This window comes from Notamacropus eugenii, chromosome 2, assembly GCF_028372415.1.
Source record: "Notamacropus eugenii isolate mMacEug1 chromosome 2, mMacEug1.pri_v2, whole genome shotgun sequence".
In the NCBI taxonomy this organism is placed as follows: domain Eukaryota; kingdom Metazoa; phylum Chordata; class Mammalia; order Diprotodontia; family Macropodidae; genus Notamacropus; species Notamacropus eugenii.
The window spans coordinates 267,561,550-267,588,708 of record NC_092873.1 but is presented as its reverse complement, the minus strand read 5'-3'; the positions used below and the strand labels follow the sequence as shown (position 1 = coordinate 267,588,708).

Genomic DNA, 27,159 nt, shown 5'->3' with positions numbered 1-27,159 from the left:
GAGGACCATTTTTACTTCTTCATGCAGCACATAGGGGACAGTGATGTTCCCTATTCACTGACATTTATGGAGAAAATAGTGTGTTACAGAAATCTCGACACATCTTCCATTTTTGTCCATTTGATATTCTCTTTTTTGTAGTTTTACCATCAAATGGAAAAGTTTTCAGGATAATATGACTTAATTGGGTCTCTCACCAAGCTATCTGTAAACTGATTTTTTTCCCTTTATGACTTTCCAATGTTTCATGAGGGAATACTGCTCCTAATTTTCTATTATCCTCCCCAAAAGATTTTGCAAAGGAGTTTACATTCTAAATCACTGTTGCTCACTGCTACTTTATCTCTCTGTTTGGCAAGGTTTGCTAGTGGAGGCAAATTTCTAAATATTTCTGGCCCCTTTGTTGTAGTAATTGCTTTATATGGATTAAAAGTCCTTCACAAATAATAAAGACCAAGATTTGCCGCAAAGAAGAGACATGAAAAGGCATTTTCCTACCATTTTTGCAAAGATAGGAGCATTTGGGTATTGAATATTATATCTATATCAGACTTTTTCAATGTGTTGGTTAGCTTTGCTAACTGGTTTTTCTTTTTTAAAAACTGTTTTAAGGAATGCCCTCTGGGAGGTAGCGCTGTCTTAGGAAATGGAAATTATATAAAAATGACACATTAATAAATATCTGTTTTTTAAAGCTTTTCACAAAGTCCTTCGCTGATGCCACATCATGATGTGGTGGTGATCCTGTATTCTGAAAGACTATATAGAAGTTATGATTCTTTCATACTGGAAAGTCTTTCAGTATAGTCTGCCTTCTGAGAATGACCTAAGTTTAGAGAAACTAATGACTGGAAGTCTGGCCAGGTGATAATGAATTCTTTGGCCGTGTCAATCCACAAATAAAAGAAAAATATAAAATGACCTCTTGTGAAACCCCTTTCCACTTCTGGAATATAGTGGCAGAAAAGGATACTGAAGGTACTGAAAATCAGTTTCTAGACTACCATGAAAAATTGTAGCATCTCCCTCTTTCCACTGAAAAGGTGGGGGAATATGGGTGTGTATGTACTGTCAGATGCAGTCAGTGTGTTGGTTGATTTTGCTGAAATGCTTTTGCTTTTCTTTCCTTTCCTTTTATTTATTTTATTTTTTTTTAAACAGGGGATGCTGTGCTTGGTGCGGGAGGTAAGTGGGTTATATTTTGAAATTGACATCTACAAAATATATCATTAAAATATTTTGACATATCTAAAGGAATATAATAGTAGCTAATGCATTAACAAGGGGCAGCTGTGTGGCATAGTGGATAGAGTACTAAGCCTGGAGTCAGGAAGACGCATTTTCCTGAGTTCAAATCTGGTCTCAGACACTTACTAGCTGTGTGACACCCTGGGCAAGTCAGTGAACTCTTTGCCTCAGTTCCTTATCTGTAAAATGACCTGGAGGAGGATATTTTCCAGTTTCCAAGAAAATCTCAGATGGGGTCAGGAAGAGTTGAGTATGATTGAAAGGACTTAACAACAACAATATGTGCATTAGCATCTCTTGCAGAGGATGAAGAGATAAAGATGCTCTGTGAAGAACTAGGCAATATCTTCCAAATTAATTATTATGTACTTTGATGAATACTGGATTGTGACCTTGGGTAATCTCTAAGTGCTCTCTAGACAACATCCTAAGACATTTAGGATGCAGAGCTACAGAGGTATTGACCTGCATGGCTAGATGAAGTTTCCTTATCTCGGTGTTCCCTAAATCAATACAAGCACAATCAACAAGCATTTATTAAGGCTTACTATGTACCAGGAGGCTAGGCACACTGGGGAGACACAGAGAGGCAAAAACATAGACCCCCACCCTCAAGGAGTTCAACACATCAAGGAGATACATGTAAAAAACTTTGTATATACAAAAGTAAATGGAAAGTAATTTTAGCAGCCGGAGGGATTGTGAACCTCCTCTAGCACAAGATAGGATTTGAGTTGTCTTGAAGGTAGCCAGGAAAACTAAAAGGAGAGGAGGCAGAGCATTCCAGGCATGGGGAACAGACAGTGAGGGGAGATAGTGTGTTGTGAGCTTGAGGCCAGTGTATCTGAATCATAAGAGCTCCTGGAAGGAAGAGATGTATAGGAAGACTGGTAGGAAGAGACCCCATTATGAATAGTTTCATTTATTTTTTAATTAAGTTATTATATTTGTTTTCAGTGTTCTACAATCACTTCCATATATCTTAGATTTTTTTCCCTTCCCTCCCCCTCGGTTCCCCCTCCCTCTCCACTTCCTCCCTGAGACAGCATACAATTTTATATAGATTCTACACATAACATTCCTATTAAATACATTTTCACCTTAGTCATGTTGCATAGAAGAATTAAAACGAATGGGAGAAATCATAAAACAAAACAATACAAAACAAAATGGTCTGCTTCATTCTGCTGCTGAATTCCATAGTTCTTTCTCTGGTTATGGAAGACATTTTGCCTCAAGTATATTGGGACTTTTTTAAGTCCTTGCATTGCAATGAAGTTCTAAGTCTACCAAAAAAATTCCTCGAACACTGTGGTTGTTGCTGTGTGCAAAGTTCTCCTGGTTCTGTTTCCTTCATTCAGCATCAGTTCATATAGGTCTTTCCAGGCCTCTCTGAAGTCTTTTTTTTTTTTTATTTTGTAATGTTTAACAATCACTGCCATACAATTGCGATTTTATCCCTCCCCACCTACTCCCCACTACCCCCCTCCCTCCCCACGACTGCATACAATTCTGTATAGATTCTACATATACTTTCCTATTGAGTATATTTTCACTATAGTCATGCTATGTAGTCAGACTAAGATAAATGAAAGAAATCGTATAACAAATCAGAACATGATACACAAACACATACACATACACAAACATGATCTGCTACAATATGTGAGTGACTTCCATATTTCTCTCTCTGAGTGTGGCAGGCATTTTGCCTTGAGATCCTCCATTGGGAATTTTTTTTTTTTTTTTTTTTTTGGTAAGAAGTTCTTGTGTTATTACAAAAATCTAAGTCTACCAGAAAAAACTCTCACACACTGTGGTTGTTGCTGTGCATAAAGTTCTCCTGGTTCTGCTCCTTTCACTCAGCATCAGGTCATATAAGTCCTTCCAAGCCTCTCTGAAGTCTTCTTGTTCATCATTTCTTATGGCACAATAGTACTCCATTACATTCATATACCATAATTTATTCAGCCATTCCCCAATTGATGGACATCCCCTTGACTTCCAGTTTTTGGCAACTACATAGAGTGCTGCTATAAATATTTTTGTACATGTGGGACCCTTTCCCATCTTTATGATCTCTTGGGGATATAGTCCTAGTAGCGATATTGCTGGGTCAAAGGGTATGCACATTTTTGTAGCCCTTTGGGCATAGTTCCAAATTGCTCTCCAGAATGGTTGGATGCGCTCGCAGCTCCACCAACAATGAATTAGTGTTCCAACTTTCCCACATCCTCTCCAGCATTTATCATTTTCTTGTTCTGTCATGTTTGCCAATCTTATAGGTGTGATGTGGTACCTCAGAGTTGTTTTGATTTGCATCTCTCTAACCAATAGTGATTTAGAGCATTTTTTCATATGATTATAGATAGCTTTAATTTCTTCCTCTGAAAATTGCCTGTTCATATCCTTTGACCATTTATCAATTGGGGAATGACTTGTATGATTATACATTTGGATCAGTTCTCTATATATTCTAGAAATGAGGCCTTTATCCCCGAGCTTAGCTGTAAAAATTCTTTCCCAATTTACTACATCCCTCCGGATTTTGGTTGCATTGGGTTTGGTTGTGCTCTCTGAAGTCTTAAGAATAGTTTTAAATTCCAGAGGACTTTATCTTTGATCTTGGAGGTAAGAGAGATCAGATGACCAGATCTACATTTTGGAAAATCACCTTGGTATCTGGGTCAAAGATGGATTAGCATGGGAAGAGACCTAAGAGAGATCCTGTTAGAAAACTCTTGCAGTAAGGTAGGTGAAAAATGATGAGTACCTGAACTAGAGTGATTGATGTATAAATTGAAAAAAGGGAATGTATATGAGAGATGTTGTGGAGGAAGTATTAATAAAATTTAGCTGTGGACTGAACATGTGATGTGAGTGAGAATAAGTTCAGGATGACTCAGACTTGGTTGACTGGGAAGAGGGTGGTGCTCTCATCATTGACAGGAAAGTTGAGAATAAAGAAGGTTTGGGGGGAAGAGACAATGAATTGTGTTTTGGACATATTGAGTTTGAGATATCCAAATGGCAGTTGGTGATGAAGTTCAAGATGGAAGCTGAATATAGAGATCCAGTCACTATACTTGTCCTATATACTTTGATATTTCATTATTTTAATGCAAAGGTGGGAACATCTGAGGATGATAAAAAGTATGTTAGAAAATAGAGCTAAGGATTAAGGAATGAGAGAAGCCAAAGACTAATAGACTACACGGAAGTCTTGTGTCTAAACATTATGAATACTTTGAGAGAAATATGATATGACATATGATATGATGTAATAAATAAATCATTTATTAAGTGTCTCCTATGAGTCAAGCATTGGGTTGTTACAAGAATTTTCCAGTTCCTTACTAGCCACTGCATGAATAAGCGTGCACAGGTTATAGAGAAAAGTACACTGCAGCTCATCTATCCCCTCAAGAGTATGATACATGCCATCGGTAGGTGATGGAAATGGGTATCTGGAAATTCCACAGATGACAGATATGTGTATATATACGTGTACATACACACATATATGTATACATATGCATATATATACACACATACATACATACATACATACATATCTATCTATATATATATAGTCCCTCCTCCTAAGCTACATGACCCAGAGTTTGGATAAAAACAGGTAGGTCACGTAGGCAGACTTACAGAGCAGTCTGGGGTAAGATTGGGTAGGGCAAGTAGACAGGAAAAGGCACATTTTTATCAAATGAAAAAAGGTTGCTTAAATTGTTACCAAAGGAAAAAAAATGTATCCTTTAGCAGAGCTATTACACTGAACCAATGATATAGGATAGCATGATATAATAATTGTAAGTTAATCAACTTTTATTAAGCCCCTTCTACCTGCTTTATTATAGAAGATAACAGGGAAGGAGATGAGTTCCTAGAACTCTTCCAAGTCCTGTGAGTTTTCTTTTGTAATTGTAAAGTGATTGAAGGAATGTAGGTACTGAAGGAGATGTTCAGTACATTTATATAACAACAAATACAGCACAAAATCAAATCAGTTATGTTCTCCTAAAAATCCATTTTCAGTAATTCTAAGTGCTGAAGATGCAATTAAAAGCAAGATAATCTCTACCCTTAAGAAGCTTAAATTCTAATGGGGAAAGGCAATACATTAAAGAGGGGAGCTGGATGAGTAGGGGAGGAGGCATGTTGTACATGTGGGCTCACCTGTCAAACAGGGGTGTAGGGTGTGTTCAGGGAATTGAAGAATGACTAAACAAGCTATAGTATATTATTGTGATGGAATATTATTGTTCTGTAAGAAATAACAAGCCAGATGATATCAGAAAAACTTGGAAAGATTTACATGAAATGATGCAAAGTGAAGTGAGCAGATCTAGGAGAATATTGTACACAGTAAAAGCAATATTATACAATGAAGAACTGTGAATGATTTAGCTATTCTCAGTAATACAATGATCCAAGGCAATCCTAAAGAACTTGTGATGCTCCAGAGAAACAACTGATAATGTCTGAACGCAGATAGAAGCATGCTATTTTTTACTTTCTTTTTTTTTAAATTGAGTCTTCTCATACAAAATTACTAATATGGAAATGTTTTACATGATTGTACAGGTATAAAGTATATCAGATTATTTACTATTTCAGGGAAGGGGGAGAGGAGGGCGGGATAGAATTTGAAACTCAAAACTTAAAAAAAAAAAACCTGATGTTAAAAAATTGTTTTAACATGCAATTGGGGAAAAATAAAATAAATAATAAATAACATAATAATAATTAAAGTTTTTTTAATTAATTAATTTACTTAACTTTTAACATTCATTTTCATAAAATTTTGGGTTTCAAATTTTCTCCCCGTTTGTCCTCTCCCCCCACCCCAAAACACCGAGCATTCTAATTACCCTTATCACCAATCTGCCCTCTTTTCTATCATCCCTCCCTTCCTTTGTCCCCTTCCTCTCTTTCGTCCTGTAGGGCCAGATAACTTTCTATACCTTTACCTGTATTTCTTATTTCCTAGTTGTATACAAGAACAATACTCAACAGTTGTTCCTAAAACTTTGAGTTCCAACTTCTCTTCATCCCTCCCTCCCCACCCATTCCCTTTGAAAGGCAGGCAATTCAATATAGGCCATATCTGTGTAGTTTTGCATATGACTTCCATAATAGTCGTATTGGGTAAGACTAACTATATTTCCCTCCATCCTATCCTGCCCCCCATTGCTTTCATTCTCTTTTGATCCTGTCCCTCCCCAAGAATGTTGACTTCAGATTGCTCCCTCCTCCCATTGTCCTCCCTTCCCTCATCCCCCCCACCCTGTTTATCCCCTTCTTCCCCACTTTCCTGTATTGTAAGATAGGTTTTCATACCAAAATGAGTGTGCATTTTATTCCTTCCTTTAGTGGACTGTGATGAGAGTAAACTTCATGTTTTTCTCTCACCTCCCCTCTTTTTCCCTCCACTAAAAAGTCTTATGCTTGCCTCTTTAATGAGATAATTTGCCCCATTCCATTTCTCCCTTTCTCCTCCCAACATATTTCTCTCTTACTGCTTAATTTCATTTTTTTAAGATATGATTCCATCCTATTCGATTCACTCTGTGCTCTCTGTCTCTGTGTGTGCGCGTGCATGCGTGTGTGTGTGTGTGTGTGTGTGTGTGTGTATGTGTGTATGTATGTAATCCCACCATCTACCCAGATACTGAAAAGTTTCAAGAGTTACAAATATTGTCTTTCCGTGTGGGAATACAAACAGTTCAACTTTAGTAAGTCCCTTATGACTTCTCTTTACTGTTTACCTTTTCATGCTTCTCTTCATTCTTGTGTTTGAAAGTCAAATTTTCTTTTCAGCTCTGGTCTTTTCATCAAGAATGCTTGAAAGTCCTTGATTTCATTGAAAGACCATTTTTTTCCCCTGAAGTATTATACTCAGTTTTTCTGGGTAGGTGATTCTTGGTTTTAGTCCTAGTTCCTTTGACTTTTGGAGTATCATATTCCAAGTCCTTTGATCCTTTAATGTAGAAGCTGCTAGATCTTGTGTTATCCTGATTGTATTCCCACAATACTTGAATTGTTCCTTTCTAGCTGCTTGCAATATTTTCTCCTTGACCTGGGAACTCTGGAATTTGGCCACAATGTTCCTAGGAGTTTTTCTTTTTGGATCTCTTTCAGGAGGTGATCGGTAGATTCCTTGAATACTTATTTTGCCCTCTGGTTCTAGAATCTCAGGGCAGTTTTCCTTGATAATTTCATGAAAGATGATGTCTAGGCTCTTTTTTTGATCATGGCTTTCAGGTAGTCCCATAATTTTTAAATTGTCTCTCCTGGATCTATTTTCCAGGTCAGTTGTTTTTCCAATGAGATATTTCACATTATCTTCCATTTTTTCATTCTTTTGGTTTTGTTTTGTGATTTCTTGGTTTCTCATAAAGTCATTGGCCTCCATCTGTTCCATTCTAATTTTGAAAAAACTATTTTCTTCAGGGAGCTTTTGAACCTCCTTTTCCATTTGGCTAATTCTGCTTTTGAAAGCATTCTTCTCCTCATTGACTTTTTGAACCTCTTTTGCCAGTTGAGTTAGCCTATTTTTCAAGGTGTTATTTTCTTCAGCATTTTTTTGGGTCTCCTTTAGTAGGGTGTTGACCTGCTTTTCATGCTTTTCTTGCATCTGTCTCATTTCTCTTCCCAGTTTTTCCTCCACCTCTCTAACTTGATTTTCAAAATCCTTTTTGAGCTCTTCCATGGCCTGAGCCCATTGAATATTTATTTTGCCTGTTTGGGATATAGAAGCCTTGATTTCTATGTCTTTCCCTAATGGTAAGCATTGTTCTTCCTCATCAGAAAGGAAGGGAGGAGATATCTGTTCACCAAGAAAGTAACCTTCTATGGTCTTATTTTTTTTTCCCCTTTTCTGGGCATTTTTCCAGCCAGTGACTTGACTTTTGAGCTTCCTCTTCACACCCACCTCACCTCCAGATCTGCCCAGCCAGCCAGCGCTTGGGGTCTGAGATTCAAATGCTGCTTCCCAGCCTTAGGGCTTTTGGTGGGGGCAGGGCTGCTATTCAGTGTGAGATTAAGTTCAGGTGCTCGGGTGGGGGCAGGGCCACCACTGGGGCTCAGTTCCCTGAGGGGGTTTATGCTGAGACCTTCAACAATGGATCCGAGCTTCTGCCTGCCCTGGGAGCCCTTGTTCACTGCTTCCTCTGCTGCTGCCTCCCGAGGGGGCCTGAAAATGGGGACACCCCACTCCCCTTTCGGCCACCCAAAAAGACTCTCTCGCTGACCTTTGTCACCTGTGGGTGGAGGGACCTGCTCGGTCACTGGAGAGTCCGTCCCTGAAGCCTGCTCAGATCTTCTCCTCTCGGTGCTGCTTGGCCAAGGCAGGGCTGGGCTCTGCTCCTGGTGTGGTGCATGACGGACCTTTCGGGTCAGTTTTTCAGGTCTCTCTGGAACAGTAATCTCCTCCACTCCGTTGTTCTGTGGCTTCTGCTGCTCCAGAATTTGTTCAATAATTAAAGTTTTTAAAAGCCTGTTTCACTCAATCCTGACCTGCTTACCACAGCAGGCAGGGATCCCACCCTGTGGTCGATACACAAAAAAAGTACAAAAACTTTTGCAAAGATGATTCCACTCACCATCCATACATGGAATGTGCACACAACCCATGGACAACACAAAATCCAGTAGACTTGAAAGACAAACTGCTCTTATGAGAGAACTCAGCAGGTAACACATCCAAATAGAAGCCCTGAGTGAAACAAGGGTGGCAAATAAAGTTTAGCTTAACAAAGATGGAGCTGGATACCCATTTTTCTGGAGTAGCTTCAGTGAAACAGAGCACTAAAGAAGCTGGCATAGGTTGTTCAATCAGAACTCTTCAACAAGCTTGTGTGTGTACCAAGAGTGAATGATAAGACTCATGACAATGTGATTGACATTTGTAGGAAAGTACCATGCCATCAATAGTGAGTGTCTGTGCTCCCACTATGACTAACCCTGCTGAGGTCAAAGAAAAATTTTATAAAGACCTGGAGACCCTCATTATCAGTGTACCAAACCTTATAATTCTGGGGTCTTTAATATAAGAGTAGGCACAGACTACCAGACATGGCAGGGAGTCCTTGGGAGGAATGGAGTCAGAAACAGCAATGGCAGTGGTCACTTACTACTGAAACTTGTGCATCTTATGACCTTCTCATCCCCAACACCGTCTACTGTTTACCTAAATGCAATAAAACTTTGTAGATGCACCTTCACAGCAAACATTGCCATTTAATGGACTATATCATTGTAAGGAGAAAAGACAGAGGATGAGAGAATGCTGGTGATGTGAGATGCAGAGTGCTGGACTGATCATAGATTTATTCACTCTAAGTTAAATACTTTCATTCAACAAAAGCGATAGTCCCAAGCCAAGACAACTACCAGAAGACTTCATTTTTTGTTTGCATATGATTGTCAACACATTAGAGCCCTTCTCCAAGTGGGAACAGTTCTTGTTCTTGTCAGGAAAGCTGAGCCAACATAAGGTTGGCAAAAGTGGAGCAGAAAAGTAGTTTTTCAGAGATTTGGTTTACAGCACATTTATTCATCTTGGCCAGAGTACCCAATAACATCAAGCTTGGTTGGACAAAAATGATGAGGAAGGTCAGAAACTGCCAAATGAAAAATGAGAACTCCACAGGCTTTACCAGCAGGATAGCTAATCTGTCTCTCAGAAGGCAGTATTTAATTCCATCCAAAGTGCAAACAAAGCTTAGAGAGATGCAGGATTCTTAGCTGTCAAATGACAGCATTCTTGCACAGGTTCTGGATAATGGATGAAACTCTTGAGCTTTCCTAGTCACCAATGGAGTGAAGCAAGGCTGTGTGCTTGCTCCCATGCTTTTTAGCATGATATTTTCAGCAATGTTGTCAGGAGCCTTCAATGAAGCTGAAAACAGCATCAAGGTTAGCTACCATGTTGATGATAAATTATTTAACTTGAAAAGTCTATAAGTTAAAATTAAAGTGGAGGGAGAGTTGGTACATGAGTTTTTGTTTGCAGATGATTGTGAACTCAATGCAGCCTCTGAGGCTGAGATGCAACAAAGTATGCACTGAGTCTCTACTGCCTGTGCTAATTTTGGCCTAAAATTAATACCAAGAAAACATAGGTTCTCCACCACCCAGTACCACACAATCCATATGTGCAACTATCACAGCAAATGGAAAAATCTTGAATGCTGTGGATAAGTTCACTTACCTTGGTAGTATCCTTTCCAGGGATGTACACATAGATGATGAGGTTGACACACGAATTGGCACAGCTAGTTTAGTGTTTGAGAGGCTTCGAAGGAAAATGTGAGAAGAGGTATTATACTGAAGATCTACAGAGCCATTGTGCTGACCTCATTGCTGTATGCTTGTGAAACCTAGACTGTATAGCAGCACCATGCCTGGAAACTGAATTACTTCCATTTGAATCATCTTAGAAAGATTATGAAGATCACCTGGCCAGAAAAGGTAGCAGACACTGAGGTCCTTTCTTGAACCAAACTGCCAAGCATTCAAACTCTACTTCAGAAAATGCAACTCTGAAGAGCTGGCCACATTTTTCAAATGCCAAACATATGTTGAATCCACATATGCACCAAGTATTATAATTTTTAAATGTTTTTTTTTACACCGTCATCGTTTTCCACAGTATCCTGCGATGTGCAACACTTGTGGGCCTCCCTCTTCCACAAAGGGATGAGATAGTATCTTCTCCTACCTCTTCTTTTGAGCCTGTTTTTATAATTTGTAACTTTCACTTTTGATTTTTGTTTTGTTCTTCCCATTTTATCTTCTTGTAGTCGTTGTGTATTTTGTTTTCTTGGCTCTACTTACTACAGTCTGCATCAGATCAGATCTTTCTACGCTTCTTTTATTCATCACATGCATCATTTTTTATAATATTCCATCATATTCATGTACCATATTTTATTTAGCCATTATTCAACAATGGGCATCTACCGTGTTTCCAATTCTTAAGTATCACAAAAAGTGCTGCTATTGATATTCTGGTATATATCAGGATTTTCTTATCAATGATTCTATGAGGTATAAACATAGTTATAGAATCTCTGGGTCAAAGGGCATGAACATTTTAGTCACTTTATATAATTTTAAACTAATTTTCAAAATACTCCTGATTCACAGCTGTACCAATAATGCCCCAGTGCGCCTATCTTCCTACAACCCTTCTAACATTGACTATTCCCATATTTTGTCATTTTTGCCAAGTTGCAGAAAATGAGGCAAAACCAGGATTGTTTTAATGTACATTTCTTTTATCGTTAGCCATTTGGAAAAATTCTTTCATATGGCTGTTAATAATTTGCAGGGGTGTCTGGGATATTGAAGGAGGACTAGCATATCTTACTAAGTCCTTTTCAGGGCTGCTTATCCACCACTGGTGTCTACCTGGAACTGAACTCTCACCTGTGACTCCAAGAAGCTGTAGCATAGGCAGATAGGAAGAAAAGAAGAATAGCCTTACAGACCTAGATAAATCATCTCAGGAGAAGGGCTAAACCACTGAGGATAACCTCAAATGAGTCATGAAGACATTCCCCAACAGAACAGGCAGATGGGAAAAATTTGTTCCAACAGCCATGAAGGTGGCTAAAGCAGGTCCTTTGGAGCGCTTACAGCCTGATTAGAGATCAAAGATGCCAGTTATTCACTGCATCCCAGGCCATTGCTGGTCATCTTGACTTTTATCTTGCCATTGGATTTTGATAACTTTGGAACAGAAAGTGAGGCTCACAGCTTTGTGCAACTTTGCCCCATTTATGTCCAGTTGATCCATGAGTAAAGACCAACAACAATAGTTTGCAATCCTTCATTTAAGAACTGCTTATTAATATCCTTTGACCATTATCTATTGGGGATTAGTTTTTAGTCTTAGGTTGATCTATTGTTTATGTATCTTGAATACCAAATCCTTGTCAGAGAAGTTTTTCCCAATTTGTCTTCTATCAGTCACCTGCTTTATCTTTTGTAATTATTTCTAATCTTTGGTTACTCCTACTCATAGCTATCTGCTTCTCTAATTTTTTTAATAGCAGGTTCTTTAGGGACACTCATCTATTTAGAATATGTTGTGAAATGTGTTGTAAAGTGCTGATCTAGGCCTAATTTTTCAGTTTCCTCAATAGTTTTTTTTAATTGAATAGGGAGTTCTTTCCTAAGTAATTTCTGTTTTCAGGTTTATCAAATGCTAGGTTACCAAGTTCTATTACTTCTGATTCTCCCTTGGCTATTCTGTTCCAATGTTTTATCTTTTTAAATTAATACCAGATATTTTAATTATTGCTGCTTTATAATACTTTTAAGGTCTGTAAGGCTATTCTTCTTTTCTTCCTATCTCTTTTCATAATTTCCCATGATATTCTAGATCTTTTGTTTTTTAAAAGAACTTTGTTGTTATTTTGTCAAGTTCTATAAAGCATCCCTTTGACAATTCTATTGGTATAGCATTAAAAGTTTAAATTAATTTTGTTTGAACACTGAATATTCTGCTAGCTATTTAAATTTTTTACTTTTTTAAGTAGCAATTTATAATTGAATCTATTAAGTCTTCTGTGTTTTGGTAGATCAAACCCCAGAACTTATAGGTGTGTAGAATTGGAATCTTCATTCTATTATCGATTTTTGGATTTTGTTATATAGACATGTATTTGGCCTTTCAGGGTTTTTTATAATCTGCAACTTTGCTGAAGCTATTGTATCTTTGATGATTCCTTAGGATTTTCCAACCAAATCATTATATCTTCTGTAAACAGAGTTAGTTTTACTTCCTTTTTTTTTTTTAACCATTCTTTGTCTTTATTTTATTTCTCTTGTTTTATTGTTATTGCTAGCATTTGTAGAACTATACTAGTGGGGAAAGTGGGCATTCTTGCTTTACTCCTAAATTATTGGAAAAAGTTCTAGGGTATCCCCATTGTATACGATGCTTGCTTTTGGTTTTAAACACTTTATGACATTTTAAAATAGGTCACTCTCTGCCTATACTTTGTAGGGTTTTTAGCAAAACTGAGTGTTGTATTTTGTCAAAGGCTTTTTCTGAATATATTGAGATAATCATGTGATTTGGGATGATTTTATTTTTAATATTATTGACAAAATTGATTATTTTCTTAATGTTGAACCATTCTTGGTATAAATCCAAGTTGACCATAATGAATGATTTCTTATATAAATTACTGCATTCTGTTTGCCAGAATTTTAATTAAAAAATTTGAACAGATATTCATTAATTTTATAGCATTATCATTTTTATCTTTAATTCCAATAAAACATTGTGTTACTGAATATAATCATTAAGAACATATTATTTAATGTACTGATCTGTTTTGATCTTTTTCTTCTTTTTAAAAAACTATTTGTTACAAGGGAGAACCACTCTTGGATGGGCAGGGAAGGCAAACAGAGGAAATGTAGGTGATATAAAAACAAAATATATCAATAACAATAAATTAAAAGATCAACTTTCTTTAGACTAAATATCTCACATGAATATTACTGTTTTCAAATGTGATGACTAAAATAACAGTTACTAGGTGAATTAGACTGGGAATTAGGAAGAACTGAGTTTGAATCCTGACTCAGACACTTATTAGTTGTGTGACTGAGCAAGTAACCTGATTTCTCTCAGCCTCATTTTCCTCATTTTTAAAATGAGGATAATGATGGAATCAAGTAAGATAATATATGTAAAACATTTTTGCAAACATTAACCTATATCAGAACTAGTATAATGGGGTTTTTCATTCATTAATTTATTGAATTTTAAGTATTGTTACTATATTACTGAATCTTGTAAAAATAATTTCACCATATCAGATTGCACACCATCTTGTGGGGCAGGGGAGAGAAGAGGAGAATATTTAAAATTCAAAAGCTTGTGGAACTAAGTGTTGAAAAATAAAAATAAATAATTTTTAAAATGTCAAAAAAAATCTCAAAAGGAACTGACTTGGATGAGAAAGACATGCTGGGAAAATAATTGTACAATTATAGCCTAAAACAAAGAAAAAAATTTTTTTTTGCAGTCTCTCTAAGATCCTAGAGTATTCACACACTCAAAAATGTGGAGAATCTTTCCCCTGGTCCCTCAAAATGGAAGGGGATCACTTTTATATCAGACAAGGTCCTATATGTAGCAATTATGTTCTGGTTCACTATTCCAAAATCAAGCTGGCTCCATCTTCTCATCACATTTTTTTGGGTAACATTGAAGGACTTGGTGGGGAGGAGAAATGCTTGTACTTTTGTTCTTTCTATATCTTCAATGTAAATATCCCTTTCTAAAAGGGAGTTGATGATAAATACTTAAATGGAACTGAGGGGACACTACTGGTGGCGGCTTGAGCTGATAACATTAGATGAGACATCCCAATCCCTCAGCATAACCCTAAACCAACAAAGGGACGATGATGTATGCATCATTAAATTCTGGTGCCTAGTTGAAAAATGTTCATATTTTCTTTTTTGCATTTGAGCTGACCTAGATTGATTGCCTTATTATGAGATGCATATGCCTTGCCAGTGGATAAGGTTAGATTTGCCTTTGTATCTAAAAACCCCAAGTAATCAACCCTTAGAGATTAATTCCTTTTCTTACAAGCCTCACTTGTCTTTGGGGTTTATTTGACCTTGTGTGCTATTTTCTTTAAATGAGTCTACTTGTCCTGTTATTGAATGAGTATAGAATTCCAGCACAATTACCTTTATAGTGGCAAAGATTCACTGGTAGAAATTTGGGGTTGCTTTTGGAATAGGGACCCGGAGCAAATCTGTCAGAACCACCAAGGATGACCTTATGCATTGAGGGAATGGTGGAGGATTCCCAGGAGGATGTCCTGGGAATTCTACAGAGGGTATCCCAACCAGGAGAGTTGGTTTCTCCTGAGAGTAAGGGGCTAACTTCCAGTTGATCTCACCCTTTGGGGAGAACCCCATATGGTTTGGGAAGTTCTGTGTAGGGATCAGCTTTACTTTGGAGACCTGAAACCAATTTTCTTTTCTTTATTTCCTTTTTCTTGGGGAATGACATTGAGTACCAAGCCAGGTACTTGTTGAATATTAAGAAAGTAGTAACAACCATTGGTAAACTTGTGAAATATTCTTTTTTGAATCTGCATAAATCTGTTTGGGGACAATTGTGATTTTTAACCAGTACTTTTGAACTGTATAAAATAGTACCACACTCATTGTTTTGAAATTCCTTCCTGGGGCTGGAGAAGCAGGTGAAAGGGCAATGATAATGTCTCACTGGGACCTCAGAGTGATCTTCTGGGTTGGGGATATGAATAATGTACTCAAACCCATGCCTGCCAATTTTCCAAATAAGGGAATTTTTTGAAAAAAGTAATGGCAAATTTTTCAAACCTATTGGGCACATTAGCATGTGTGACTAACACATTATTTCCCACATGCAAATGGGGTAACAATGCTCTGCAGAGAGAAGCTTCTCTATCTAAGGGCAAAGATTAATCTGGAGGTCCTGACTTAAGGAGAGCATGACATTAAGAATCCGGGAATCTGAGAGTTGGCAACCATGCCAGGTTTTGCAGCCAGCTCAGCATCAAAGCCCCAAAGAACAAAGAATGACCTTCAGGACTCAGTCCAGTGGCAGCCAAGACAAGGATTCAACTGGCACCTTTGAGTGGAAACTTGATGGGACTAATGCTATGTAGGAGCTAAACTAAGAGTGAGACCACTCTCCTTGGACCAATGTAGCATAGGGAAGAGTACACCCTTAGGGTGTTAGGGAGAAATGATTGTATATTTGTTCTTGCTACGTCTTCAAAATAAATATCCTTACCTGAAAGCTAACTGATTTTAAATGAAACTGGAATACTAGTCACTGGAAGCTAGCAGTGAGGGAAACAAACCATCAGGGACAAACCAGTAGTATTACAGAAACAACACTCCAAACCTGGTGTAGCCCTAGAACTGAGAGAAGGAGATGTAGCAGGCCTTGACCTGGAAGACTGAGTTCAAAACATACTTATTATGATAGCTACTATTATGTGTGTGTTCGTCCTTTGTTCCCAAAGAAGACCGTGCCATCAGAGACATGATGACATGACTTGCACTTGACTTTGTTTTGAGTGAAGGAGGGCTGTGCAGGTCACCAGCCTCACTTCTCCTCCAGAGCCATCTGAATCCAGTGACCAGATACTCATCAGGATGACTGGAGATGACCCAGGATGAGGCAATTGGGGTTAAGTGACTTGCCCAAGGTCACATAGCTAGTGAGTGTCAAGAGTCTGAGGTGAGATCTGAACTCAGGTCCTCCTGACTCCTGCACTGGTGCTCTATCCACTGCACCACCTAGATGCCCCTGTCAAGTAGGTATGCAAGGAAAGAGATGAGCTTAGGGCCCTATGACAGGCTAAAAAATTGCTGCCCTACTTCTTCCCCTCAAGATCTTAACTCAGATTACAACTAGGAGGGAACTCTCTAGTCAGATTTGCACATAGCAAGCTGAAAAAATTGCTGGAATTTGGAGCCTTGTCAGAAAAGCCAGGATTCTAGTGCAGCCCAGGGAGCAGAAACAAGACCTCCTGAGGTCAAATTCTCAAAATTCTTCAATTCTCCATCCCCCCCAGTGTAGTGATCTATGATTCTGTTACTACAATGTTCAATAGTCTGGTCATCAGTGGGGCACTTCTTGGCAATAATTTTTTTTAACCTTATCTTTATTCCAAACTTAAACTCACCAAAAAGAATATTTCTACATACACAGCAGAACACAAAAAAGAGGTGTGTATATGAAACTGTGAGTTTTCATTTCATACCACTTGCTTTAAAAAAAAAATACATAATTCCATGTTACTTTCAAAACCATCCTGCTAGTCTGTGCTTCCTTCTGTTCCCTTCTATGCATTTTGAAAAATGTTTCAATAGTACTCTTTTTAAGGGGATTGCTGTTGTCCTCTCCTGATCTTCTCTCTTTCAACTAAAATTTGAGTGGGGTAAAAATACAGTTCTGGTAACAAATAAGTACTAGTCAAGCAAAGCAAATCCATATAATGGCCATATTCAAAAATGTATGTTTCTTTTTGCATCTTGGGTCTATCACCTCTCTGTTAGGAGCTGGATAACAAGCTTCATCCTACGCACTCCGCAGACGATTGGCTGCTCCATTAATCTCAGTCTTTCAAAGTTGTTTTTCTTTATAATGTTGTATGTCAGTGGTAGATCAGTGGACTAGATTAGGTGTACAACACACAGCAGTAAATGACCATAGTGTTTGATAAGCCCAAAGATCCAAGTTTGGGGGGCAAAAACACAACGAATGACAAAAATTGAAAACTTGTAAAGCAGTCTGGCAGAACTAGGTATAGGCTAATATCTGATGCAACATACAGTCAAAATGGATAAATTATTTAGACATAAAAGGTGAGACCCTAAGTAAATTATGGGGGCATGGAAAAATTTACTTGTCACATCTATGGATAAAGGAAAAGTTTATAACCAAACAAGAGATAGAGAGGCTCATGGGAGGTAAAACAAATAATTTTGATTATATAAAATTAAAAAGATTTTAAACAAAACCAGTGTAGTCAAAATTAAAAGGAGAAAAGGAAACTGAGAAAAATCACAGGTTTCTCTGATAAAAGTCCTCATTTCTTCAATATATAGGGAACTGAGACAAGTTTATAAATAATACAAGCTAATCCTCAATTGATAAATGGTCAAAAGATATGAACAGGTAGTTTTGAGAAGAAGAAATAAAAACAACTCTGAGATATTACCTTATACCTATCAGGTTGGCTAACATTACAAAAAATGAAAATGACAAATGTTGGAAGGGATATGGAAAAATTGGGACACTAACGTATTAGTGGTAGAGTTGTGAACTGATCTAACCATATTGGAGAACAATTTGGAACTATGTCCAAAGGGCTAAGAAAACTGTGCATATTGTTTGATCTACCAATACCACTACTAGGTCTGTAACCCAAAGAGATCAAAGAAAAGGGAAAAAGACACCTTTCTACAAAAACCTTTATAGCAGCTATTTTTATGGTGGCAAAGACTCAGAAATTAAGAGGATAGGAATGGTTGAACAAATTGTGGCATATGATTGTGATGGAATACTGTGCAGGATAGTTTAAAAAAAACCTGGGAAGACTTATATGAACTGATGTAAAGTGAAATGAACAAAACCAGGAGAACATTGTACATATTTTAATGTACAAAAAGCAACATTTTAATGATGATCAACTGAAAGACTAAGCTACTCTGATAAAGACAATGATCCGAGATAATTTCATAGGACCCATGATGAAAAATGTTATCCACCTTTAGAGAGAGAACTGATGAATTAGAATGTAAATTAAAGCACTTTTTCACCTTTAAAATTTTTCTTGGTGTTTTGTATGTATATATGTATGTATGTATGTGTATGTGTGTGTTTTCTTTTACACCATGGCTAATATGGAAATGCTTTGCATAACCTCACATGTATAATAGCAATCAAATTGCTTGTCTTCTAAAGATTTAGTATTTTAATACTACATAGTAATTGTTTCTCTTTTACCCAGGAACCCTGACCGTCTTCTCCTCCCAGTTTGATTTTTTTTTTTTTTATTAAAGGGGTCATCCCTTGAGCAACTACTTAAAGAAGCCTATTCATCAAATGGGTGTATTTCACTCAAAATGAGAATGCTACAAGACCTTAGCCTGAAATCATCAGGGTCTCACTTTGCATCCTGGGCCATCTCCAGCTGTCCTGATGAATATCAGGTCAGTGGACCCAGAGGGCTCAGAAGAAAGTGAGGTTGGTGACCTTGCACAGCCCTCCGTCACTCAAATCAAAGTCAACTGCAAGTCATGTCATCATCATGATGTCATGGTCCTCTTCCAGAAGGAAGGACAAACACAACCACCTTCTCAAGAGGGAGAGAATTTGGAACTAAATTTTTGTTTTAATTAATGTTTAAAAAAAAATTTAAATGTAATTGGAAAATATTTTATGAAATTAAAAAAAAATCAAAGTTTAAAAAAATTCTATATCCCTGTATAAATTGTTCTCATTCTGTTTATGCTCCACTCAGTTCATACTGTGTAATGATCTCTTCCATCATTTCTTATGACATAATTAGGGGCAGCTAGGTGGTGCAGTGGATAGAGCACCAGTGCAGGAGTCAGGAGGATCTGAGTTCAAATCTCACCTCAGACACTTGACACTCACTAGCTATGAGACCTTGGGCAAGTCACTTAACCCCAATTGCCTCATCCTGGGTCATCTCCAGTCATCCTGATGAATATCTGGTCACTGGATTCAGATGGCTCTGGAGGAGAAGTGAGGCTGGTGACCTGCACAGCCCTCACTCACTCAAAACTAAGTCAAGTGCAAGTCATGTCATTATTTCTCTGATGGCATGGTCTTCTTTGGCAACGAAGGACGAACACATTTGACATGATATTCCATTACATTCATATACCAGCTTGCCATTTCCCAACAGATGAGAACCCCCTTACATGTTAGTTCTTTTTTTCTTTTTCTTCCTTTTAATATGATAATTCTTATTACTCAAATCTTGTAGCAGGTATTAAAAGAAAAATTCTTTGTTCTGGCTTTCACCCTGATTTAATGAGGCAAAATTAAGGAAAGAGAGAATTAAAAGTTTATTTAAGAAAATACATCAAGGTAGCAACATAAAGAAATGAGATTATAGATCAGGGGAATGAGCTTCTAAACTTCCGTTAGCAAATAGTGGACAACCTGCTATGTGCTTGATAGCAGGTAAAACAAAAGCTGCAAACTGGGTAACACCCACCCCAACAGAGCCTCCCTCAACACTGACAAGCAGGACTAGAAACAATGGGGTCACTGAGTCAGCATAACTTTTTTTTCTCCAATTACATGTGTAGAACCCTGCTTGAGCCCCTTTGGAATACTGAGTGAACCCACAGATTAAGCTGACTGGGAGCGTTCTCTTTATGACTCATAAGGACCAGGCACCTTGAACTGGACACTATCTTGATTAATGGCACTTCTCTTATCTTGTTGTTTTATGGACACTATCCTGTTACGATATTATTTTCTTATGACATTTCCTTGTTTATGGCTGACAGAAACCAGACACCCCAGGGGCACTCTCTTATTCCATGGAAACTATCATTTTGATTGACACAGGCATCCTGAGTCACGGGGAAACTTCCTTACTCTATGGGTATATAATCTGTGCTGCCTGACCCCAAAGTGAGCTCATTTTAATTAAGCTCCTTCGCATGCACATCTGCCCACTTTGAGAGAAATAAACAAGCACATATAGCCTAATTTTGTCTTTCTTAGAATAAACTCTGGCAAGTTGACATGTTAAAACAATTTTAAAAGATTTTTTAAAAAAGTTTTGAGTTCCAAATTCTATCCCTCCCTCCCTCCTCTCCCCTTTCCCTGGGATAGTAAGCAATCTGATAGAGTTTAAACATATGCAATCATGTAAAACATTTCCATATTAGTCATTTTGTACAAGAAGACTATTAAAGAAAGAAAATGAAAAATAGCATGCTTCAATCTGTATTCAGATAATTTCAGTTTTTTCTCTGGAGGCAGACAGTATGCTTCATTATTAGTTTTTTGGGATTAACTCGGATCATTGTGCTGCTGAGAACAGCTAAACCATTCACAATTCTTCATTCTACAATATTGCTGTTACTGGTTCTGCTCACTTCACTTTGCATCAGTTCATGGAAGTATCTCTCAGTTTTTCTGAAATCCTCCTGCTTGTCATTTTTTATAGCACAATGATATTCCATCACAATCATATACCATAGCTTGTTTAGTCATTCCCCAACTGATGGGCATCTTGATTTCCAATTCTTAGCTACCACAAAAAGAACTGCTATAAATATTTTTGTACTGGTGGAGCCTTCCCCGCTTCCCCTTCCCCTTTTATTAATGCCTTTGGGAAATAGACCTAGCAGTGTTATTGCTGAATCAAGGGGTATGCATAGTTTAATAGCCCTTTGGGTATAGTTCCAAATTGTTCTCCAGAATGGTTAAATTTAGTCACAACTCCATCAACAATGCATTAGTGTTCCAGTATACCCACATCCACTCCAACACTTACCATTTTCCTTTTTTGTCATATTAGCCACTTTGATGCGTTCAGAATGGTACCTCGGAATTGTTTTAATTTGTATTTCTCTAATCAACTGTGATATAGAGTATTTCTTCATAAGACTATAGATAGGATTGATTTGTCTGAAAACTGCAGCATAACTTTCAATATAAGTTTTGAGGAGTAAGAGAGGTGGAAATTATCAGATGTGCAGTGGGAATTGAGACTGAACTTGCAAGGTGTCAACCAACTCCAGTGCACAGGAGAAAATGAATTTTCTTCCTATGTCTTGGAGATAAGATCTATATATTGAGGGGAGACTGTTGAGGTTTGTTGTTGCTCAGGTTTTAGTCATATCCAACTCATGATTCCCTTTGGGGTTTTCTTAGCAAAGATACTGGAGCAGTTTGCCATTTCCTTTTGCAGCTCATTTTAAAGGTGAGTTAACTAACACAAACAGGGTGGACTGACTCCGAGTCACATGCTAGTGTCAGAGGCCACATATGACTCGAGGCCCAGTGCCCTATCCACTGCATCACTTAGCTGCCCCACTGTTGTGGTTATACACAGACAAGGTATATTTACATAGCTACTTGTCAAAGTCAACTCAGCTCATGTGATTGATGAGGTTTAGGGGTGCCAGCGACCCCAAAATACCAACATGCCAAGTCCTGCTCGAATGAATTCGACTCAAGCCTTCTTAAAGCCAAAGAAAACAAAGTTTATTAAAGATTTGCCTTATTGGGTTGACTCTTAAGGAGCCTAAGCATTTGTAATGCTTGAGCAGGCCAGATAGAATCTAAGCTAAACAGAGTCTGAGCTGGATTGAATCTGAGTACCTTCATGGAGGGAAGATGGATCTTAAATACAGAAAAGACTGTAGGTGGGATCTGGTAGTCTAGGGTGATGGGAGGAGGGGTTTAAGGAGGATCTTGAGGAGAAGTCCAAGGAGGGGGAGACTGGTCAAGTGTTGGAAACAGCTGGAGGCAATCAGATATCAGACAATGGAGGGCTTGGGCCAGAAGCAAGTGTCATCAGGTAGTCTGTGGTCCCAGGGATGGTCTCCATAGGTCAAACCCAGGGAGGATCCTGATGGGAGTGGCTGGTAATAGGATCAAAGGGAGGAATATCAAAAGAATGCTAAATAGAATATAGGAAATATCTGGCTTGGGAGAAATAGAAAGGGAATCCAAGGAGCCCCCCATAGGCCAGACTTTCCAGGGGTCCTTCAGACTAATGGGACAAAAGCCCTCCTGATCCAAAGAGAAAAGATTTTGGCTTGGGCTTGTACCCCATCATGATGACAGCCTCTACAACTCAAGATAGGGCCAAGCTTTTTCTTTGGTCATTGATATCACCACCATACTTTTACTTTACTGAGGCTGGATGTTGGGTGTGTGTGTTCATCCTTCACTGACGAAGAAGACCATGCCATCAGAGAAATGATGACATGACTTGTGCACTTGACTTTGTTTTGAGGGAGGGAGGGCTGTGCAGGTCGCCAGCCTCACTTCTCTTCCAGAGCCATCTGAATCCAGTGACCAGATATTCATCAGGATGACTGGAGCTGACCCAGGATGAGGCAATTGGGGTTAAGTGACTTGCCCAATGTCACACAGCTAGTGAGTATCAAGTGTCTGAGGTGAGATTTGAACTTAGGTCCTCCTGACTCCTGCACTGATGCTCTATCCACTGCACCACCTAGCTGCCCTGGGTTTCCAGGGTAATGAGATAATGGTACCTAACACCTAGCCACACAGCATTTTTTGTTCTACAAGTGAATATCTATGTTCTCAATCTTTTGGGATTCTTCCTATGGGCTAATGTTAGTGTTACATCACTTAGAACTAAGGGTACCAATTAGGGTCTGCTCCCCTCCTAACCTGCCAAACTAGGCCTGATAAAAATTGATCATCAGACTTGTAAAGGGGATGCAAGAGGCTAGGGAAAAGATTACCATCTTTCATCTCTCAGGTTCCCCCTTTCTGTCCTAAAGTCAGGCACCAGCCTTTGAAAAAACATCATCTCTGCTGAATGAAGACTTGTGATTTTCTACTCCCAGGCCCCCAGAGGGAGTGCTGCCACTACCCAAGGTCCAATGTAGGCAGCCTCTAAAGAAATGCAGCCTCAGTCCTGGCAGCTGGAATCCCAGTCAGCTGTTAACTACTTGGTCTAGACTCAAAAGCCTCACATTAACTTTTCAGCCTTAAATCACAGCAATGCTCATTATCTGGATGCTATTGATCACATGGAAGACGGGACAGAAACTCATCAAATACAATGTCACTTAGTTCCTCTACCTCACAAAAGTTATAGGATTTCAGAGCTGAAAGAACTTTGGAAAATCCAGTCGAATTCTCTAATTGTTCTGGATTAGGAAATCATGAGTAGAGGGATAAAAGGGCTGACCCAAACTCACATAGTAGAGAGGAATAACCAGAATTAGTTAACTCTTTTCTATCAGCAGTTCCAGGAAATATCCTGTCTCCCCCAGGACAAGCTGATGAGCACCTGAAATCTCATTACCAGGCAGGTTTTTTGGGGGGTGCGGGGGCAGTACTCAACACCTCAGTTCCCTCAGTCTCTCTCCCCTCTGATTGGAGGGCTGGAGGATGGAGCAATAAACTCTCAAACCTTTCCTTTAGGGAGGGCTCAAAACTTTCAGAACTTTTCAGGTAACTCTGCTTTTCATCAGCAGCTACTTTGGGGAATATCATGCCCCTAAGCCACCCTTGGTGGTGGCCCCTCCCTTTCAGCTTCTTTTTGTGTGTAGTCTTCTCTCATTAGATTATAAGTTCCTTGATGACAGGAACCTTCTTTTTTAAAATTGTATTCCTAATGCTTAGTACAGTGCCCAGCACAAACTAGGCACTTAAATGTCTATTGAATTAAATTGGTCTTCTGCTTGTCACAGGTTCTCCTTTTAAAATAAATGCTATGTTATAGTTACTTTCTTTTTATATGTCTGTCATTTCTCAATGAACCCCTCCCTCCTTCCCACCTCCCCTAATGCCAAAATGAACCCTCCTAGGTAACAAAGAAGTATAATTAACCAATCAACAGTCTCAGCAGCTGCCAGACCTATAATGATAGAGGGAGTTTCCTTAAACCAATTAAATTGCTAGGGAAAGGAATACAAGCTGCATATATAACGCCAAAATAGGGAAATAATCTTTCTACTCAAAAAGATCACAGCTAGGTCCCAATTAGTTCAAATAACAAATTCCTATGAGGTGGTCCCATTTTTTCAAATTTACGCTATGTGAAGTTATAATTATGTTTAAAATATGGTGATTGATTACAACTCTGTGGAATCATGCAATGAAAAAATTTTATACAAGTTTTTTAAAAAAATCTGTTAATATACAGCAAAAAATAAGATAAATGTATTTCTTTTTCAGTTTATGTGTTTTTTAAGAGCAAAGAAGAAAAATGCATTTCTGATTTATTATAAAGTAATAAATTAGAGCAAGCAAAACCTAAAAAAATCACTGAATACTGTATCTAAAGATAAACCTATGTTGTTGTGACAAAGATATTGTAAATGTTAGCATTATAAATTGAACTGTTTTCTCTTTCTTTACATCTTCATACATATCTACATCTCAGTGAATTTACATGCTTGAATTCACACACAATGAACCAAGTGTAGTTGGATAACCTAGGTTAGTATCTAAAATCAGTAATGCTTTCAACATGCTATTGTTGTTCTTGCAATAATTTTCAACAGCTGGGCTAAAATAACTTGAAAACTAGTCTTTGAAAACAGCTTTAGTCATCTATGAGTTCTTATCTGACCAACAAACAATGGGAAATGGTCAATGACTATACGCTTTCAGAGAGAAAGGCTTTCAAGACTGATCAACACGTTTGTTCTTTAGTCATTTCAGCCACATCCAACTCTTTGTAACCCCATTTGGGGTTTTCTTGGCAAAGATTCCTTCTTCAGCTCATTATACAAATGAGGAAACTGAGGCAAACAGGGTCACACAACTAGTAAGTATCTGAGGCCAGATTTGAACTTAGGAAGATGAGACTTCTGATGCAAAGCCCAGTGCTCTATTCACGGGGCCACTTCACTGCCCTGATAAACAAGAATGAGTTTTAATTTAAAATTCCTTTTTGCATTACTTCCCAATAAAAGTACTAGACAACTCTCTGTCACAATAAGTCCGCATTGAGTTTTTTTCTTTCTTAGGAATGTAAGTTCTGGAAGACATTCTTCTCCAGAATAAGACTTTCATACATGTTAAAAATTTCTTCATCAGTGAATCCACATTCTTTGATCATTTTCTCTGAAATATCAGGACATTCGCCTGCCCCATCTTCATTAGCACTGGCTGCTTCTCCAGGTAATTCAACATTAGCTAAGTGAACTTTATTTTTAAAAATGTAGTTTCTTCACCATCAACATCGGTTCCCTTCTCTTCCACGGGAAGTTTTCGACTGCCAGTTCCTCTGCTAAGAGGAAATAGGCGATTGTGAGTGTCAGTTCACGTAACTGAATGACACTGTTTCAATCATTGTCACCATCTATTCCCTAGCTGTTGGCAAACCAGGGAAACTGATGCAACTTTGTTTCTTTTCTTTCATCTGTGTTTCATAATAGTCCGTATCTAAGCCTTCCAACATCGCACATCCTAAGCTGAGTTTTCTGCAACTATGTTCATGTGCGTGTGTGCCAGTGATCAAGGAGAACTAGCCTTTCTTAGGGCTGCTCAAGCGCTTGTACCCTACCCCATGGATGCTTCCAAGAAGCTGCAGCATTCTCAGCTCCACCCCCCCCCCCACCCCCCCAGTAAAACCATCTGGGCCAAGAAGGCTAACCCAGGTTGAGGGCAGCTGAGGGCTTTCAAACCCTTTGGTGAGTTGGGGGGATGGGGTGTCTACCCCAATCATGTGAGGACTTCCCTGGAGAAATGGGCAGATGAGGACAATTTGTTCCAAGGGCCACCAGCTGGGGTACTTAGAGCTTGGTCGGACATGGTGTCCACTTTGGTCTTGCCACTAGACTTCTACAACTGATGACTTTGTGCGGCTCTGCCTCATTTATATCCACTTCTCCTGAGACTGAAGACATCGTTACTCTTTGAAAAATAAAAAGGGAAGGACCAACAGCATTTGAAGAAACCGAGGAAAACAGAGCTTAAGCGACTTGTCCAAGGTCACATAGCTGAATGTCTGAGGTTGGAGAAAGAATCAGTCTTTCTGATTCCAGGCTTAGCGAGTGAGAGAGAGACAGAGAGGGAGACAAGAAACGGACAGAGAATTTTAAACTTTGAACAGTTGTATTTTAAACAGTAGGGGGAGACATGAGTTTCTGCTCTTCATCAAACCACGTGTCCAGATTTGGGGTCCTAAACACAACTCACTTACGAGGAAACTCGTGCCCTGTTCTTGCCAGTTTTCGAACTAATCTTTTCCCTCTATCCCGGGCCTTGCAGCCTCTCGCGCTAGTTCCGCCCTTACTCGCAATGGCTGCCTTTCCCCGTTCTCTCCAAGAAGGGTGAAGCCAGCACGAGCCGGGCACAGAAGATACCCATTTTTCCTCACTCAACATGGCTGCCCTTCCCCATTCCCTTCTATGGTCTTGAAGCCAAAGCCACCAGGAACGCCTAATATTCCCCACCTGCCCCTACCAAAAATGGCCACCGGCCTCTAGTCTTTTTACTTACTCTGAGGCCAGGGCCTCACGGGCGCCCGTCACTGCCAGGCCGCCCTCACTCAACATGGCTGCGTATCTCAATTCTTCTAAATGGGGCCGAAGTCGCCGCACCCGCCCAGGTTACAGGCCGCGGTTTCCCGGATGAAG

At 38.7% G+C, this 27,159-nt stretch overlaps 1 protein-coding gene and 1 long non-coding RNA gene across 2 annotated transcripts in view; one reads left to right on the top strand and one right to left on the bottom strand.

The window, feature by feature from the left end:
- DEDD (death effector domain containing) overlaps positions 1-27,159 on the top strand; it is a 36,564-nt gene that overhangs the window by 1,208 nt on the left and 8,197 nt on the right. The window lies entirely within an intron of this gene.
- On the bottom strand, positions 24,662-27,129 carry LOC140527223 (uncharacterized). The gene is made up of 2 exons (XR_011974723.1): positions 27,023-27,129; positions 24,662-26,566 (listed from the first exon to the last, which is right to left on the bottom strand). It is a non-coding gene; the product is annotated as an uncharacterized lncRNA (long non-coding RNA).